A 13,494-nucleotide genomic window follows, 5' to 3' on the forward strand; every position below is an offset into this window, starting at 1 on the left:
CGTCTTTAGAATTCTGCATTCTACTGCTCGCGTCTGCTAAGCTTTCCTTTTGCAAAACACTGCGTCAGTGCTGGTGCGCTCAAAACCTAGTCGCAAAGACAAGTGAGACTAAAGGAGGCGCTCGGTGGAGCCCATCGCCGGCACCCTTTCTGTAAGCCTCACCATTGCAGTAGACGTTTGAGTACAAAGCTGTTAAAAAGGAGGCCAGGTATAGCCCCAGAAAGCAAGCAGCACCTTCTGTATTGATGGTCATTCATCCAGTAACCACTTCCTCCTACTCAATATGTTGATGCTTTGATATGCAAACATTTCCCCAGCAGGGGCCACCAATCACCCAGAGCCACACCTCACCCATTAATCAGTGCTTGCTCCCAAGCCCACAAGCTAGAGCCCAGGCTGCGCCAGCCGGGAATCGAACCCGGGTCGCAAGAATGGGAATCTTGCATGATACCACTACACCACTGGCGCCCACGGAGAGCGCTTGCTCACACCACAGTTTAAGCCTCTTATCCTCTCACAGGCCAAAGGGAGCAAAGCCCTTCTTTTTGCCCAGCCCACACACCCCACAATTACCTCTGCCCTGCCTAATTTGAAGCTTTGGGAATTTGCAACGAGAAGAGCCGACGGAAGAGGAAAAAAATGCCAAAGACGTACCACCATTGTTTCACTGTCGTCTTCCAGGCCCCTTTGACTCCGTCCAGGACAAACACCACACAAGGACCTCTGCGCTGCTAATGCGGAATTCTGTGCCCTTGCAATGAGGAGGGCCGCAAACAAAAGCCCGGGGGGTGGGGCTTAGACCTGAGTCACCATAACACCCGAACAGGGACTTGAACCCTGGACCCTCAGATTAAAAGTCTGATGCTCTACCGACTGAGCTATCCGGGCTCTACGACAGAAGCAGGAGCAGCAGCAGGGACATACAGGATCCTCAAAGGCCACATGTTTGGTCCACTGAAGAGAGCAAGCCGAGGAAACGACAACGAGCCCAGGAATCTCTGTTAGATCCAACATGACACAGTGCCGTGCTTTCCAAAGAACAGGAACTCCACCCTGCCTCGGGCTGTGAACGTCAGAGAGAGGACACGCATGGCTCCCTCGATAGCTCAGTTGGTAGAGCGGAGGACTGTAGTGGAGAAGGCCGGACATCCTTAGGTCGCTGGTTCGAATCCGGCTCGAGGGACGCTACTGTTTTGGCCCTTGACAATCAAAAAAGAAGAAAATGAGCAAACCTCTCTCTCGCTTGGACCGTAAGGCGGTCAGACATTAGAGCGGAGTCGCCGTCTTTAGAATTCTGCATTCTACTGCTCGCGTCTGCTAAGCTTTCCTTTTGCAAAACACTGCGTCAGTGCTGGTGCGCTCAAAACCTAGTCGCAAAGACAAGTGAGACTAAAGGAGGCGCTCGGTGGAGCCCATCGCCGGCACCCTTTCTGTAAGCCTCACCATTGCAGTAGACGTTTGAGTACAAAGCTGTTAAAAAGGAGGCCAGGTATAGCCCCAGAAAGCAAGCAGCACCTTCTGTATTGATGGTCATTCATCCAGTAACCACTTCCTCCTACTCAATATGTTGATGCTTTGATATGCAAACATTTCCCCAGCAGGGGCCACCAATCACCCAGAGCCACACCTCACCCATTAATCAGTGCTTGCTCCCAAGCCCACAAGCTAGAGCCCAGGCTGCGCCAGCCGGGAATCGAACCCGGGTCGCAAGAATGGGAATCTTGCATGATACCACTACACCACTGGCGCCCACGGAGAGCGCTTGCTCACACCACAGTTTAAGCCTCTTATCCTCTCACAGGCCAAAGGGAGCAAAGCCCTTCTTTTTGCCCAGCCCACACACCCCACAATTACCTCTGCCCTGCCTAATTTGAAGCTTTGGGAATTTGCAACGAGAAGAGCCGACGGAAGAGGAAAAAAATGCCAAAGACGTACCACCATTGTTTCACTGTCGTCTTCCAGGCCCCTTTGACTCCGTCCAGGACAAACACCACACAAGGACCTCTGCGCTGCTAATGCGGAATTCTGTGCCCTTGCAATGAGGAGGGCCGCAAACAAAAGCCCGGGGGGTGGGGCTTAGACCTGAGTCACCATAACACCCGAACAGGGACTTGAACCCTGGACCCTCAGATTAAAAGTCTGATGCTCTACCGACTGAGCTATCCGGGCTCTACGACAGAAGCAGGAGCAGCAGCAGGGACATACAGGATCCTCAAAGGCCACATGTTTGGTCCACTGAAGAGAGCAAGCCGAGGAAACGACAACGAGCCCAGGAATCTCTGTTAGATCCAACATGACACAGTGCCGTGCTTTCCAAAGAACAGGAACTCCACCCTGCCTCGGGCTGTGAACGTCAGAGAGAGGACACGCACGGCTCCCTCGATAGCTCAGTTGGTAGAGCGGAGGACTGTAGTGGAGAAGGCCGGACATCCTTAGGTCGCTGGTTCGAATCCGGCTCGAGGGACGCTACTGTTTTGGCCCTTGACAATCAAAAAAGAAGAAAATGAGCAAACCTCTCTCTCGCTTGGACCGTAAGGCGGTCAGACATTAGAGCGGAGTCGCCGTCTTTAGAATTCTGCATTCTACTGCTCGCGTCTGCTAAGCTTTCCTTTTGCAAAACACTGCGTCAGTGCTGGTGCGCTCAAAACCTAGTCGCAAAGACAAGTGAGACTAAAGGAGGCGCTCGGTGGAGCCCATCGCCGGCACCCTTTCTGTAAGCCTCACCATTGCAGTAGACGTTTGAGTACAAAGCTGTTAAAAAGGAGGCCAGGTATAGCCCCAGAAAGCAAGCAGCACCTTCTGTATTGATGGTCATTCATCCAGTAACCACTTCCTCCTACTCAATATGTTGATGCTTTGATATGCAAACATTTCCCCAGCAGGGGCCACCAATCACCCAGAGCCACACCTCACCCATTAATCAGTGCTTGCTCCCAAGCCCACAAGCTAGAGCCCAGGCTGCACCAGCCGGGAATCGAACCCGGGTCGCAAGAATGGGAATCTTGCATGATACCACTATACCACTGGTACCCACGGAGAGCGCTTGCTCACACCACAGTTTAAGCCTCTTATCCTCTCACAGGCCAAAGGGAGCAAAGCCCTTCTTTTTGCCCAGCCCACACACCCCACAATTACCTCTGCCCTGCCTAATTTGAAGCTTTGGGAATTTGCAACGAGAAGAGCCGACGGAAGAGGAAAAAAATGCCAAAGACGTACCACCATTGTTTCACTGTCGTCTTCCAGGCCCCTTTGACTCCGTCCAGGACAAACACCACACAAGGACCTCTGCGCTGCTAATGCGGAATTCTGTGCCCTTGCAATGAGGAGGGCCGCAAACAAAAGCCCGGGGGGTGGGGCTTAGACCTGAGTCACCATAACACCCGAACAGGGACTTGAACCCTGGACCCTCAGATTAAAAGTCTGATGCTCTACCGACTGAGCTATCCGGGCTCTACGACAGAAGCAGGAGCAGCAGCAGGGACATACAGGATCCTCAAAGGCCACATGTTTGGTCCACTGAAGAGAGCAAGCCGAGGAAACGACAACGAGCCCAGGAATCTCTGTTAGATCCAACATGACACAGTGCCGTGCTTTCCAAAGAACAGGAACTCCACCCTGCCTCGGGCTGTGAACGTCAGAGAGAGGACACGCACGGCTCCCTCGATAGCTCAGTTGGTAGAGCGGAGGACTGTAGTGGAGAAGGCCGGACATCCTTAGGTCGCTGGTTCGAATCCGGCTCGAGGGACGCTACTGTTTTGGCCCTTGACAATCAAAAAAGAAGAAAATGAGCAAACCTCTCTCTCGCTTGGACCGTAAGGCGGTCAGACATTAGAGCGGAGTCGCCGTCTTTAGAAATCTGCATTCTACTGCTCGCGTCTGCTAAGCTTTCCTTTTGCAAAACACTGCGTCAGTGCTGGTGCGCTCAAAACCTAGTCGCAAAGACAAGTGAGACTAAAGGAGGCGCTCGGTGGAGCCCATCGCCGGCACCCTTTCTGTAAGCCTCACCATTGCAGTAGACGTTTGAGTACAAAGCTGTTAAAAAGGAGGCCAGGTATAGCCCCAGAAAGCAAGCAGCACCTTCTGTATTGATGGTCATTCATCCAGTAACCACTTCCTCCTACTCAATATGTTGATGCTTTGATATGCAAACATTTCCCCAGCAGGGGCCACCAATCACCCAGAGCCACACCTCACCCATTAATCAGTGCTTGCTCCCAAGCCCACAAGCTAGAGCCCAGGCTGCGCCAGCCGGGAATCGAACCCGGGTCGCAAGAATGGGAATCTTGCATGATACCACTACACCACTGGCACCCACGGAGAGCGCTTGCTCACACCACAGTTTAAGCCTCTTATCCTCTCACAGGCCAAAGGGAGCAAAGCCCTTCTTTTTGCCCAGCCCACACACCCCACAATTACCTCTGCCCTGCCTAATTTGAAGCTTTGGGAATTTGCAACGAGAAGAGCCGACGGAAGAGGAAAAAAATGCCAAAGACGTACCACCATTGTTTCACTGTCGTCTTCCAGGCCCCTTTGACTCCGTCCAGGACAAACACCACACAAGGACCTCTGCGCTGCTAATGCGGAATTCTGTGCCCTTGCAATGAGGAGGGCCGCAAACAAAAGCCCGGGGGGTGGGGCTTAGACCTGAGTCACCATAACACCCGAACAGGGACTTGAACCCTGGACCCTCAGATTAAAAGTCTGATGCTCTACCGACTGAGCTATCCGGGCTCTACGACAGAAGCAGGAGCAGCAGCAGGGACATACAGGATCCTCAAAGGCCACATGTTTGGTCCACTGAAGAGAGCAAGCCGAGGAAACGACAACGAGCCCAGGAATCTCTGTTAGATCCAACATGACACAGTGCCGTGCTTTCCAAAGAACAGGAACTCCACCCTGCCTCGGGCTGTGAACGTCAGAGAGAGGACACGCACGGCTCCCTCGATAGCTCAGTTGGTAGAGCGGAGGACTGTAGTGGAGAAGGCCGGACATCCTTAGGTTGCTGGTTCGAATCCGGCTCGAGGGACGCTACTGTTTTGGCCCTTGACAATCAAAAAAGAAGAAAATGAGCAAACCTCTCTCTCGCTTGGACCGTAAGGCGGTCAGACATTAGAGCGGAGTCGCCGTCTTTAGAATTCTGCATTCTACTGCTCGCGTCTGCTAAGCTTTCCTTTTGCAAAACACTGCGTCAGTGCTGGTGCGCTCAAAACCTAGTCGCAAAGACAAGTGAGACTAAAGGAGGCGCTCGGTGGAGCCCATCGCCGGCACCCTTTCTGTAAGCCTCACCATTGCAGTAGACGTTTGAGTACAAAGCTGTTAAAAAGGAGGCCAGGTATAGCCCCAGAAAGCAAGCAGCACCTTCTGTATTGATGGTCATTCATCCAGTAACCACTTCCTCCTACTCAATATGTTGATGCTTTGATATGCAAACATTTCCCCAGCAGGGGCCACCAATCACCCAGAGCCACACCTCACCCATTAATCAGTGCTTGCTCCCAAGCCCACAAGCTAGAGCCCAGGCTGCGCCAGCCGGGAATCGAACCCGGGTCGCAAGAATGGGAATCTTGCATGATACCACTACACCACTGGCGCCCACGGAGAGCGTTTGCTCACACCACAGTTTAAGCCTCTTATCCTCTCACAGGCCAAAGGGAGCAAAGCCCTTCTTTTTGCCCAGCCCACACACCCCACAATTACCTCTGCCCTGCCTAATTTGAAGCTTTGGGAATTTGCAACGAGAAGAGCCGACGGAAGAGGAAAAAAATGCCAAAGACGTACCACCATTGTTTCACTGTCGTCTTCCAGGCCCCTTTGACTCCGTCCAGGACAAACACCACACAAGGACCTCTGCGCTGCTAATGCGGAATTCTGTGCCCTTGCAATGAGGAGGGCCGCAAACAAAAGCCCGGGGGGTGGGGCTTAGACCTGAGTCACCATAACACCCGAACAGGGACTTGAACCCTGGACCCTCAGATTAAAAGTCTGATGCTCTACCGACTGAGCTATCCGGGCTCTACGACAGAAGCAGGAGCAGCAGCAGGGAGATACAGGATCCTCAAAGGCCACATGTTTGGTCCACTGAAGAGAGCAAGCCGAGGAAACGACAACGAGCCCAGGAATCTATGTTAGATCCAACATGACACAGTGCTGTGCTTTCCAAAGAACAGGAACTCCACCCTGCCTCGGGCTGTGAACGTCAGAGAGAGGACACGCACGGCTCCCTCGATAGCTCAGTTGGTAGAGCGGAGGACTGTAGTGGAGAAGGCCGGACATCCTTAGGTCGCTGGTTCGAATCCGGCTCGAGGGACGCTACTGTTTTGGCCCTTGACAATCAAAAAAGAAGAAAATGAGCAAACCTCTCTCTCGCTTGGACCGTAAGGCGGTCAGACATTAGAGCGGAGTCGCCGTCTTTAGAATTCTGCATTCTACTGCTCGCGTCTGCTAAGCTTTCCTTTTGCAAAACACTGCGTCAGTGCTGGTGCGCTCAAAACCTAGTCGCAAAGACAAGTGAGACTAAAGGAGGCGCTCGGTGGAGCCCATCGCCGGCACCCTTTCTGTAAGCCTCACCATTGCAGTAGACGTTTGAGTACAAAGCTGTTAAAAAGGAGGCCAGGTATAGCCCCAGATAGCAAGCAGCACCTTCTGTATTGATGGTCATTCATCCAGTAACCACTTCCTCCTACTCAATATGTTGATGCTTTGATATGCAAACATTTCCCCAGCAGGGGCCACCAATCACCCAGAGCCACACCTCACCCATTAATCAGTGCTTGCTCCCAAGCCCACAAGCTAGAGCCCAGGCTGCGCCAGCCGGGAATCGAACCCGGGTCGCAAGAATGGGAATCTTGCATGATACCACTACACCACTGGCGCCCACGGAGAGCGCTTGCTCACACCACAGTTTAAGCCTCTTATCCTCTCACAGGCCAAAGGGAGCAAAGCCCTTCTTTTTGCCCAGCCCACACACCCCACAATTACCTCTGCCCTGCCTAATTTGAAGCTTTGGGAATTTGCAACGAGAAGAGCCGACGGAAGAGGAAAAAAATGCCAAAGACGTACCACCATTGTTTCACTGTCGTCTTCCAGGCCCCTTTGACTCCGTCCAGGACAAACACCACACAAGGACCTCTGCGCTGCTAATGCGGAATTCTGTGCCCTTGCAATGAGGAGGGCCGCAAACAAAAGCCCGGGGGGTGGGGCTTAGACCTGAGTCACCATAACACCCGAACAGGGACTTGAACCCTGGACCCTCAGATTAAAAGTCTGATGCTCTACCGACTGAGCTATCCGGGCTCTTCGACAGAAGCAGGAGCAGCAGCAGGGACATACAGGATCCTCAAAGGCCACATGTTTGGTCCACTGAAGAGAGCAAGCCGAGGAAACGACAACGAGCCCAGGAATCTCTGTTAGATCCAACATGACACAGTGCCGTGCTTTCCAAAGAACAGGAACTCCACCCTGCCTCGGGCTGTGAACGTCAGAGAGAGGACACGCACGGCTCCCTCGATAGCTCAGTTGGTAGAGCGGAGGACTGTAGTGGAGAAGGCCGGACATCCTTAGGTCGCTGGTTCGAATCCGGCTCGAGGGACGCTACTGTTTTGGCCCTTGACAATCAAAAAAGAAGAAAATGAGCAAACCTCTCTCTCGCTTGGACCGTAAGGCGGTCAGACATTAGAGCGGAGTCGCCGTCTTTAGAATTCTGCATTCTACTGCTCGCGTCTGCTAAGCTTTCCTTTTGCAAAACACTGCGTCAGTGCTGGTGCGCTCAAAACCTAGTCGCAAAGACAAGTGAGACTAAAGGAGGCGCTCGGTGGAGCCCATCGCCGGCACCCTTTCTGTAAGCCTCACCATTGCAGTAGACGTTTGAGTACAAAGCTGTTAAAAAGGAGGCCAGGTATAGCCCCAGAAAGCAAGCAGCACCTTCTGTATTGATGGTCATTCATCCAGTAACCACTTCCTCCTACTCAATATGTTGATGCTTTGATATGCAAACATTTCCCCAGCAGGGGCCACCAATCACCCAGAGCCACACCTCACCCATTAATCAGTGCTTGCTCCCAAGCCCACAAGCTAGAGCCCAGGCTGCGCCAGCCGGGAATCGAACCCGGGTCGCAAGAATGGGAATCTTGCATGATACCACTACACCACTGGCGCCCACGGAGAGCGCTTGCTCACACCACAGTTTAAGCCTCTTATCCTCTCACAGGCCAAAGGGAGCAAAGCCCTTCTTTTTGCCCAGCCCACACACCCCACAATTACCTCTGCCCTGCCTAATTTGAAGCTTTGGGAATTTGCAACGAGAAGAGCCGACGGAAGAGGAAAAAAATGCCAAAGACGTACCACCATTGTTTCACTGTCGTCTTCCAGGCCCCTTTGACTCCGTCCAGGACAAACACCACACAAGGACCTCTGCGCTGCTAATGCGGAATTCTGTGCCCTTGCAATGAGGAGGGCCGCAAACAAAAGCCCGGGGGGTGGGGCTTAGACCTGAGTCACCATAACACCCGAACAGGGACTTGAACCCTAGACCCTCAGATTAAAAGTCTGATGCTCTACCGACTGAGCTATCCGGGCTCTACGACAGAAGCAGGAGCAGCAGCAGGGACATACAGGATCCTCAAAGGCCACATGTTTGGTCCACTGAAGAGAGCAAGCCGAGGAAACGACAACGAGCCCAGGAATCTCTGTTAGATCCAACATGACACAGTGCCGTGCTTTCCAAAGAACAGGAACTCCACCCTGCCTCGGGCTGTGAACGTCAGAGAGAGGACACGCACGGCTCCCTCGATAGCTCAGTTGGTAGAGCGGAGGACTGTAGTGGAGAAGGCCAGACATCCTTAGGTCGCTGGTTCGAATCCGGCTCGAGGGACGCTACTGTTTTGGCCCTTGACAATCAAAAAAGAAGAAAATGAGCAAACCTCTCTCTCGCTTGGACCGTAAGGCGGTCAGACATTAGAGCGGAGTCGCCGTCTTTAGAATTCTGCATTCTACTGCTCGCGTCTGCTAAGCTTTCCTTTTGCAAAACACTGCGTCAGTGCTGGTGCGCTCAAAACCTAGTCGCAAAGACAAGTGAGACTAAAGGAGGCGCTCGGTGGAGCCCATCGCCGGCACCCTTTCTGTAAGCCTCACCATTGCAGTAGACGTTTGAGTACAAAGCTGTTAAAAAGGAGGCCAGGTATAGCCCCAGAAAGCAAGCAGCACCTTCTGTATTGATGGTCATTCATCCAGTAACCACTTCCTCCTACTCAATATGTTGATGCTTTGATATGCAAACATTTCCCCAGCAGGGGCCACCAATCACCCAGAGCCACACCTCACCCATTAATCAGTGCTTGCTCCCAAGCCCACAAGCTAGAGCCCAGGCTGCGCCAGCCGGGAATCGAACCCGGGTCGCAAGAATGGGAATCTTGCATGATACCACTACACCACTGGCACCCACGGAGAGCGCTTGCTCACACCACAGTTTAAGCCTCTTATCCTCTCACAGGCCAAAGGGAGCAAAGCCCTTCTTTTTGCCCAGCCCACACACCCCACAATTACCTCTGCCCTGCCTAATTTGAAGCTTTGGGAATTTGCAACGAGAAGAGCCGACGGAAGAGGAAAAAAATGCCAAAGACGTACCACCATTGTTTCACTGTCGTCTTCCAGGCCCCTTTGACTCCGTCCAGGACAAACACCACACAAGGACCTCTGCGCTGCTAATGCGGAATTCTGTGCCCTTGCAATGAGGAGGGCCGCAAACAAAAGCCCGGGGGGTGGGGCTTAGACCTGAGTCACCATAACACCCGAACAGGGACTTGAACCCTGGACCCTCAGATTAAAAGTCTGATGCTCTACCGACTGAGCTATCCGGGCTCTACGACAGAAGCAGGAGCAGCAGCAGGGACATACAGGATCCTCAAAGGCCACATGTTTGGTCCACTGAAGAGAGCAAGCCGAGGAAACGACAACGAGCCCAGGAATCTCTGTTAGATCCAACATGACACAGTGCCGTGCTTTCCAAAGAACAGGAACTCCACCCTGCCTCGGGCTGTGAACGTCAGAGAGAGGACACGCACGGCTCCCTCGATAGCTCAGTTGGTAGAGCGGAGGACTGTAGTGGAGAAGGCCGGACATCCTTAGGTCGCTGGTTCGAATCCGGCTCGAGGGATGCTACTGTTTTGGCCCTTGACAATCAAAAAAGAAGAAAATGAGCAAACCTCTCTCTCGCTTGGACCGTAAGGCGGTCAGACATTAGAGCGGAGTCGCCGTCTTTAGAATTCTGCATTCTACTGCTCGCGTCTGCTAAGCTTTCCTTTTGCAAAACACTGCGTCAGTGCTGGTGCGCTCAAAACCTAGTCGCAAAGACAAGTGAGACTAAAGGAGGCGCTCGGTGGAGCCCATCGCCGGCACCCTTTCTGTAAGCCTCACCATTGCAGTAGACGTTTGAGTACAAAGCTGTTAAAAAGGAGGCCAGGTATAGCCCCAGAAAGCAAGCAGCACCTTCTGTATTGATGGTCATTCATCCAGTAACCACTTCCTCCTACTCAATATGTTGATGCTTTGATATGCAAACATTTCCCCAGCAGGGGCCACCAATCACCCAGAGCCACACCTCACCCATTAATCAGTGCTTGCTCCCAAGCCCACAAGCTAGAGCCCAGGCTGCGCCAGCCGGGAATCGAACCCGGGTCGCAAGAATGGGAATCTTGCATGATACCACTACACCACTGGCGCCCACGGAGAGCGCTTGCTCACACCACAGTTTAAGCCTCTTATCCTCTCACAGGCCAAAGGGAGCAAAGCCCTTCTTTTTGCCCAGCCCACACACCCCACAATTACCTCTGCCCTGCCTAATTTGAAGCTTTGGGAATTTGCAACGAGAAGAGCCGACGGAAGAGGAAAAAAATGCCAAAGACGTACCACCATTGTTTCACTGTCGTCTTCCAGGCCCCTTTGACTCCGTCCAGGACAAACACCACACAAGGACCTCTGCGCTGCTAATGCGGAATTCTGTGCCCTTGCAATGAGGAGGGCCGCAAACAAAAGCCCGGGGGGTGGGGCTTAGACCTGAGTCACCATAACACCCGAACAGGGACTTGAACCCTGGACCCTCAGATTAAAAGTCTGATGCTCTACCGACTGAGCTATCCGGGCTCTACGACAGAAGCAGGAGCAGCAGCAGGGACATACAGGATCCTCAAAGGCCACATGTTTGGTCCACTGAAGAGAGCAAGCCGAGGAAACGACAACGAGCCCAGGAATCTCTGTTAGATCCAACATGACACAGTGCCGTGCTTTCCAAAGAACAGGAACTCCACCCTGCCTCGGGCTGTGAACGTCAGAGAGAGGACACGCACGGCTCCCTCGATAGCTCAGTTGGTAGAGCGGAGGACTGTAGTGGAGAAGGCCGGACATCCTTAGGTCGCTGGTTCGAATCCGGCTCGAGGGACGCTACTGTTTTGGCCCTTGACAATCAAAAAAGAAGAAAATGAGCAAACCTCTCTCTCGCTTGGACCGTAAGGCGGTCAGACATTAGAGCGGAGTCGCCGTCTTTAGAATTCTGCATTCTACTGCTCGCGTCTGCTAAGCTTTCCTTTTGCAAAACACTGCGTCAGTGCTGGTGCGCTCAAAACCTAGTCGCAAAGACAAGTGAGACTAAAGGAGGCGCTCGGTGGAGCCCATCGCCGGCACCCTTTCTGTAAGCCTCACCATTGCAGTAGACGTTTGAGTACAAAGCTGTTAAAAAGGAGGCCAGGTATAGCCCCAGAAAGCAAGCAGCACCTTCTGTATTGATGGTCATTCATCCAGTAACCACTTCCTCCTACTCAATATGTTGATGCTTTGATATGCAAACATTTCCCCAGCAGGGGCCACCAATCACCCAGAGCCACACCTCACCCATTAATCAGTGCTTGCTCCCAAGCCCACAAGCTAGAGCCCAGGCTGCGCCAGCCGGGAATCGAACCCGGGTCGCAAGAATGGGAATCTTGCATGATACCACTACACCACTGGCGCCCACGGAGAGCGCTTGCTCACACCACAGTTTAAGCCTCTTATCCTCTCACAGGCCAAAGGGAGCAAAGCCCTTCTTTTTGCCCAGCCCACACACCCCACAATTACCTCTGCCCTGCCTAATTTGAAGCTTTGGGAATTTGCAACGAGAAGAGCCGACGGAAGAGGAAAAAAATGCCAAAGACGTACCACCATTGTTTCACTGTCGTCTTCCAGGCCCCTTTGACTCCGTCCAGGACAAACACCACACAAGGACCTCTGCGCTGCTAATGCGGAATTCTGTGCCCTTGCAATGAGGAGGGCCGCAAACAAAAGCCCGGGGGGTGGGGCTTAGACCTGAGTCACCATAACACCCGAACAGGGACTTGAACCCTGGACCCTCAGATTAAAAGTCTGATGCTCTACCGACTGAGCTATCCGGGCTCTACGACAGAAGCAGGAGCAGCAGCAGGGACATACAGGATCCTCAAAGGCCACATGTTTGGTCCACTGAAGAGAGCAAGCCGAGGAAACGACAACGAGCCCAGGAATCTCTGTTAGATCCAACATGACACAGTGCCGTGCTTTCCAAAGAACAGGAACTCCACCCTGCCTCGGGCTGTGAACGTCAGAGAGAGGACACGCACGGCTCCCTCGATAGCTCAGTTGGTAGAGCGGAGGACTGTAGTGGAGAAGGCCGGACATCCTTAGGTCGCTGGTTCGAATCCGGCTCGAGGGATGCTACTGTTTTGGCCCTTGACAATCAAAAAAGAAGAAAATGAGCAAACCTCTCTCTCGCTTGGACCGTAAGGCGGTCAGACATTAGAGCGGAGTCGCCGTCTTTAGAATTCTGCATTCTACTGCTCGCGTCTGCTAAGCTTTCCTTTTGCAAAACACTGCGTCAGTGCTGGTGCGCTCAAAACCTAGTCGCAAAGACAAGTGAGACTAAAGGAGGCGCTCGGTGGAGCCCATCGCCGGCACCCTTTCTGTAAGCCTCACCATTGCAGTAGACGTTTGAGTACAAAGCTGTTAAAAAGGAGGCCAGGTATAGCCCCAGAAAGCAAGCAGCACCTTCTGTATTGATGGTCATTCATCCAGTAACCACTTCCTCCTACTCAATATGTTGATGCTTTGATATGCAAACATTTCCCCAGCAGGGGCCACCAATCACCCAGAGCCACACCTCACCCATTAATCAGTGCTTGCTCCCAAGCCCACAAGCTAGAGCCCAGGCTGCGCCAGCCGGGAATCGAACCCGGGTCGCAAGAATGGGAATCTTGCATGATACCACTACACCACTGACGCCCACGGAGAGTGCTTGCTCACACCACAGTTTAAGCCTCTTATCCTCTCACAGGCCAAAGGGAGCAAAGCCCTTCTTTTTGCCCAGCCCACACACCCCACAATTACCTCTGCCCTGCCTAATTTGAAGCTTTGGGAATTTGCAACGAGAAGAGCCGACGGAAGAGGAAAAAAATGCCAAAGACGTACCACCATTGTTTCACTGTCGTCTTCCAGGCC

At 52.9% G+C, this 13,494-nt stretch overlaps 30 non-coding genes across 30 annotated transcripts; 10 read left to right on the forward strand and 20 right to left on the reverse strand.

Annotated features, from left to right (window-relative positions):
- Positions 1 to 397: 397 nt before the first annotated feature.
- trnag-ccc (transfer RNA glycine (anticodon CCC)) lies at positions 398 to 468 on the reverse strand. Its single transcript has one exon. It is a non-coding gene; the product is annotated as a tRNA-Gly (tRNA).
- Positions 469 to 815: 347 nt separating this feature from the next.
- On the reverse strand, positions 816 to 888 carry trnak-uuu (transfer RNA lysine (anticodon UUU)). Its single transcript has one exon. It is a non-coding gene; the product is annotated as a tRNA-Lys (tRNA).
- A 207-nt stretch (positions 889 to 1,095) lies between these two features.
- trnay-gua (transfer RNA tyrosine (anticodon GUA)) lies at positions 1,096 to 1,183 on the forward strand. Its single transcript is given in 2 exon segments — positions 1,096 to 1,132; positions 1,148 to 1,183. It is a non-coding gene; the product is annotated as a tRNA-Tyr (tRNA).
- Positions 1,184 to 1,678: 495 nt separating this feature from the next.
- trnag-ccc (transfer RNA glycine (anticodon CCC)) lies at positions 1,679 to 1,749 on the reverse strand. Its single transcript has one exon. It is a non-coding gene; the product is annotated as a tRNA-Gly (tRNA).
- Positions 1,750 to 2,096: 347 nt separating this feature from the next.
- On the reverse strand, positions 2,097 to 2,169 carry trnak-uuu (transfer RNA lysine (anticodon UUU)). Its single transcript has one exon. It is a non-coding gene; the product is annotated as a tRNA-Lys (tRNA).
- A 207-nt stretch (positions 2,170 to 2,376) lies between these two features.
- On the forward strand, positions 2,377 to 2,464 carry trnay-gua (transfer RNA tyrosine (anticodon GUA)). The gene is given in 2 exon segments: positions 2,377 to 2,413; positions 2,429 to 2,464. It is a non-coding gene; the product is annotated as a tRNA-Tyr (tRNA).
- Positions 2,465 to 2,959: 495 nt separating this feature from the next.
- trnag-ccc (transfer RNA glycine (anticodon CCC)) lies at positions 2,960 to 3,030 on the reverse strand. The gene has a single exon. It is a non-coding gene; the product is annotated as a tRNA-Gly (tRNA).
- A 347-nt stretch (positions 3,031 to 3,377) lies between these two features.
- On the reverse strand, positions 3,378 to 3,450 carry trnak-uuu (transfer RNA lysine (anticodon UUU)). The gene has a single exon. It is a non-coding gene; the product is annotated as a tRNA-Lys (tRNA).
- Positions 3,451 to 3,657: 207 nt separating this feature from the next.
- On the forward strand, positions 3,658 to 3,745 carry trnay-gua (transfer RNA tyrosine (anticodon GUA)). Its single transcript is given in 2 exon segments — positions 3,658 to 3,694; positions 3,710 to 3,745. It is a non-coding gene; the product is annotated as a tRNA-Tyr (tRNA).
- A 495-nt stretch (positions 3,746 to 4,240) lies between these two features.
- On the reverse strand, positions 4,241 to 4,311 carry trnag-ccc (transfer RNA glycine (anticodon CCC)). Its single transcript has one exon. It is a non-coding gene; the product is annotated as a tRNA-Gly (tRNA).
- Positions 4,312 to 4,658: 347 nt separating this feature from the next.
- Positions 4,659 to 4,731, reverse strand: trnak-uuu (transfer RNA lysine (anticodon UUU)). Its single transcript has one exon. It is a non-coding gene; the product is annotated as a tRNA-Lys (tRNA).
- Positions 4,732 to 4,938: 207 nt separating this feature from the next.
- Positions 4,939 to 5,026, forward strand: trnay-gua (transfer RNA tyrosine (anticodon GUA)). Its single transcript is given in 2 exon segments — positions 4,939 to 4,975; positions 4,991 to 5,026. It is a non-coding gene; the product is annotated as a tRNA-Tyr (tRNA).
- Positions 5,027 to 5,521: 495 nt separating this feature from the next.
- trnag-ccc (transfer RNA glycine (anticodon CCC)) lies at positions 5,522 to 5,592 on the reverse strand. The gene has a single exon. It is a non-coding gene; the product is annotated as a tRNA-Gly (tRNA).
- A 347-nt stretch (positions 5,593 to 5,939) lies between these two features.
- Positions 5,940 to 6,012, reverse strand: trnak-uuu (transfer RNA lysine (anticodon UUU)). Its single transcript has one exon. It is a non-coding gene; the product is annotated as a tRNA-Lys (tRNA).
- Positions 6,013 to 6,219: 207 nt separating this feature from the next.
- Positions 6,220 to 6,307, forward strand: trnay-gua (transfer RNA tyrosine (anticodon GUA)). Its single transcript is given in 2 exon segments — positions 6,220 to 6,256; positions 6,272 to 6,307. It is a non-coding gene; the product is annotated as a tRNA-Tyr (tRNA).
- Positions 6,308 to 6,802: 495 nt separating this feature from the next.
- Positions 6,803 to 6,873, reverse strand: trnag-ccc (transfer RNA glycine (anticodon CCC)). The gene has a single exon. It is a non-coding gene; the product is annotated as a tRNA-Gly (tRNA).
- A 347-nt stretch (positions 6,874 to 7,220) lies between these two features.
- trnak-uuu (transfer RNA lysine (anticodon UUU)) lies at positions 7,221 to 7,293 on the reverse strand. The gene has a single exon. It is a non-coding gene; the product is annotated as a tRNA-Lys (tRNA).
- A 207-nt stretch (positions 7,294 to 7,500) lies between these two features.
- On the forward strand, positions 7,501 to 7,588 carry trnay-gua (transfer RNA tyrosine (anticodon GUA)). Its single transcript is given in 2 exon segments — positions 7,501 to 7,537; positions 7,553 to 7,588. It is a non-coding gene; the product is annotated as a tRNA-Tyr (tRNA).
- Positions 7,589 to 8,083: 495 nt separating this feature from the next.
- On the reverse strand, positions 8,084 to 8,154 carry trnag-ccc (transfer RNA glycine (anticodon CCC)). Its single transcript has one exon. It is a non-coding gene; the product is annotated as a tRNA-Gly (tRNA).
- A 627-nt stretch (positions 8,155 to 8,781) lies between these two features.
- On the forward strand, positions 8,782 to 8,869 carry trnay-gua (transfer RNA tyrosine (anticodon GUA)). The gene is given in 2 exon segments: positions 8,782 to 8,818; positions 8,834 to 8,869. It is a non-coding gene; the product is annotated as a tRNA-Tyr (tRNA).
- Positions 8,870 to 9,364: 495 nt separating this feature from the next.
- On the reverse strand, positions 9,365 to 9,435 carry trnag-ccc (transfer RNA glycine (anticodon CCC)). The gene has a single exon. It is a non-coding gene; the product is annotated as a tRNA-Gly (tRNA).
- A 347-nt stretch (positions 9,436 to 9,782) lies between these two features.
- trnak-uuu (transfer RNA lysine (anticodon UUU)) lies at positions 9,783 to 9,855 on the reverse strand. The gene has a single exon. It is a non-coding gene; the product is annotated as a tRNA-Lys (tRNA).
- A 207-nt stretch (positions 9,856 to 10,062) lies between these two features.
- On the forward strand, positions 10,063 to 10,150 carry trnay-gua (transfer RNA tyrosine (anticodon GUA)). The gene is given in 2 exon segments: positions 10,063 to 10,099; positions 10,115 to 10,150. It is a non-coding gene; the product is annotated as a tRNA-Tyr (tRNA).
- A 495-nt stretch (positions 10,151 to 10,645) lies between these two features.
- On the reverse strand, positions 10,646 to 10,716 carry trnag-ccc (transfer RNA glycine (anticodon CCC)). The gene has a single exon. It is a non-coding gene; the product is annotated as a tRNA-Gly (tRNA).
- A 347-nt stretch (positions 10,717 to 11,063) lies between these two features.
- On the reverse strand, positions 11,064 to 11,136 carry trnak-uuu (transfer RNA lysine (anticodon UUU)). The gene has a single exon. It is a non-coding gene; the product is annotated as a tRNA-Lys (tRNA).
- Positions 11,137 to 11,343: 207 nt separating this feature from the next.
- trnay-gua (transfer RNA tyrosine (anticodon GUA)) lies at positions 11,344 to 11,431 on the forward strand. The gene is given in 2 exon segments: positions 11,344 to 11,380; positions 11,396 to 11,431. It is a non-coding gene; the product is annotated as a tRNA-Tyr (tRNA).
- A 495-nt stretch (positions 11,432 to 11,926) lies between these two features.
- trnag-ccc (transfer RNA glycine (anticodon CCC)) lies at positions 11,927 to 11,997 on the reverse strand. The gene has a single exon. It is a non-coding gene; the product is annotated as a tRNA-Gly (tRNA).
- Positions 11,998 to 12,344: 347 nt separating this feature from the next.
- trnak-uuu (transfer RNA lysine (anticodon UUU)) lies at positions 12,345 to 12,417 on the reverse strand. Its single transcript has one exon. It is a non-coding gene; the product is annotated as a tRNA-Lys (tRNA).
- A 207-nt stretch (positions 12,418 to 12,624) lies between these two features.
- Positions 12,625 to 12,712, forward strand: trnay-gua (transfer RNA tyrosine (anticodon GUA)). Its single transcript is given in 2 exon segments — positions 12,625 to 12,661; positions 12,677 to 12,712. It is a non-coding gene; the product is annotated as a tRNA-Tyr (tRNA).
- A 495-nt stretch (positions 12,713 to 13,207) lies between these two features.
- Positions 13,208 to 13,278, reverse strand: trnag-ccc (transfer RNA glycine (anticodon CCC)). The gene has a single exon. It is a non-coding gene; the product is annotated as a tRNA-Gly (tRNA).
- Positions 13,279 to 13,494: the final 216 nt, after the last annotated feature.

The sequence above is a fragment of the Lepisosteus platostomus genome, chromosome 8, assembly GCF_059453375.1.
Source record: "Lepisosteus platostomus isolate fLepPlt1 chromosome 8, fLepPlt1.hap1, whole genome shotgun sequence".
Classification (NCBI taxonomy): domain Eukaryota; kingdom Metazoa; phylum Chordata; class Actinopteri; order Semionotiformes; family Lepisosteidae; genus Lepisosteus; species Lepisosteus platostomus.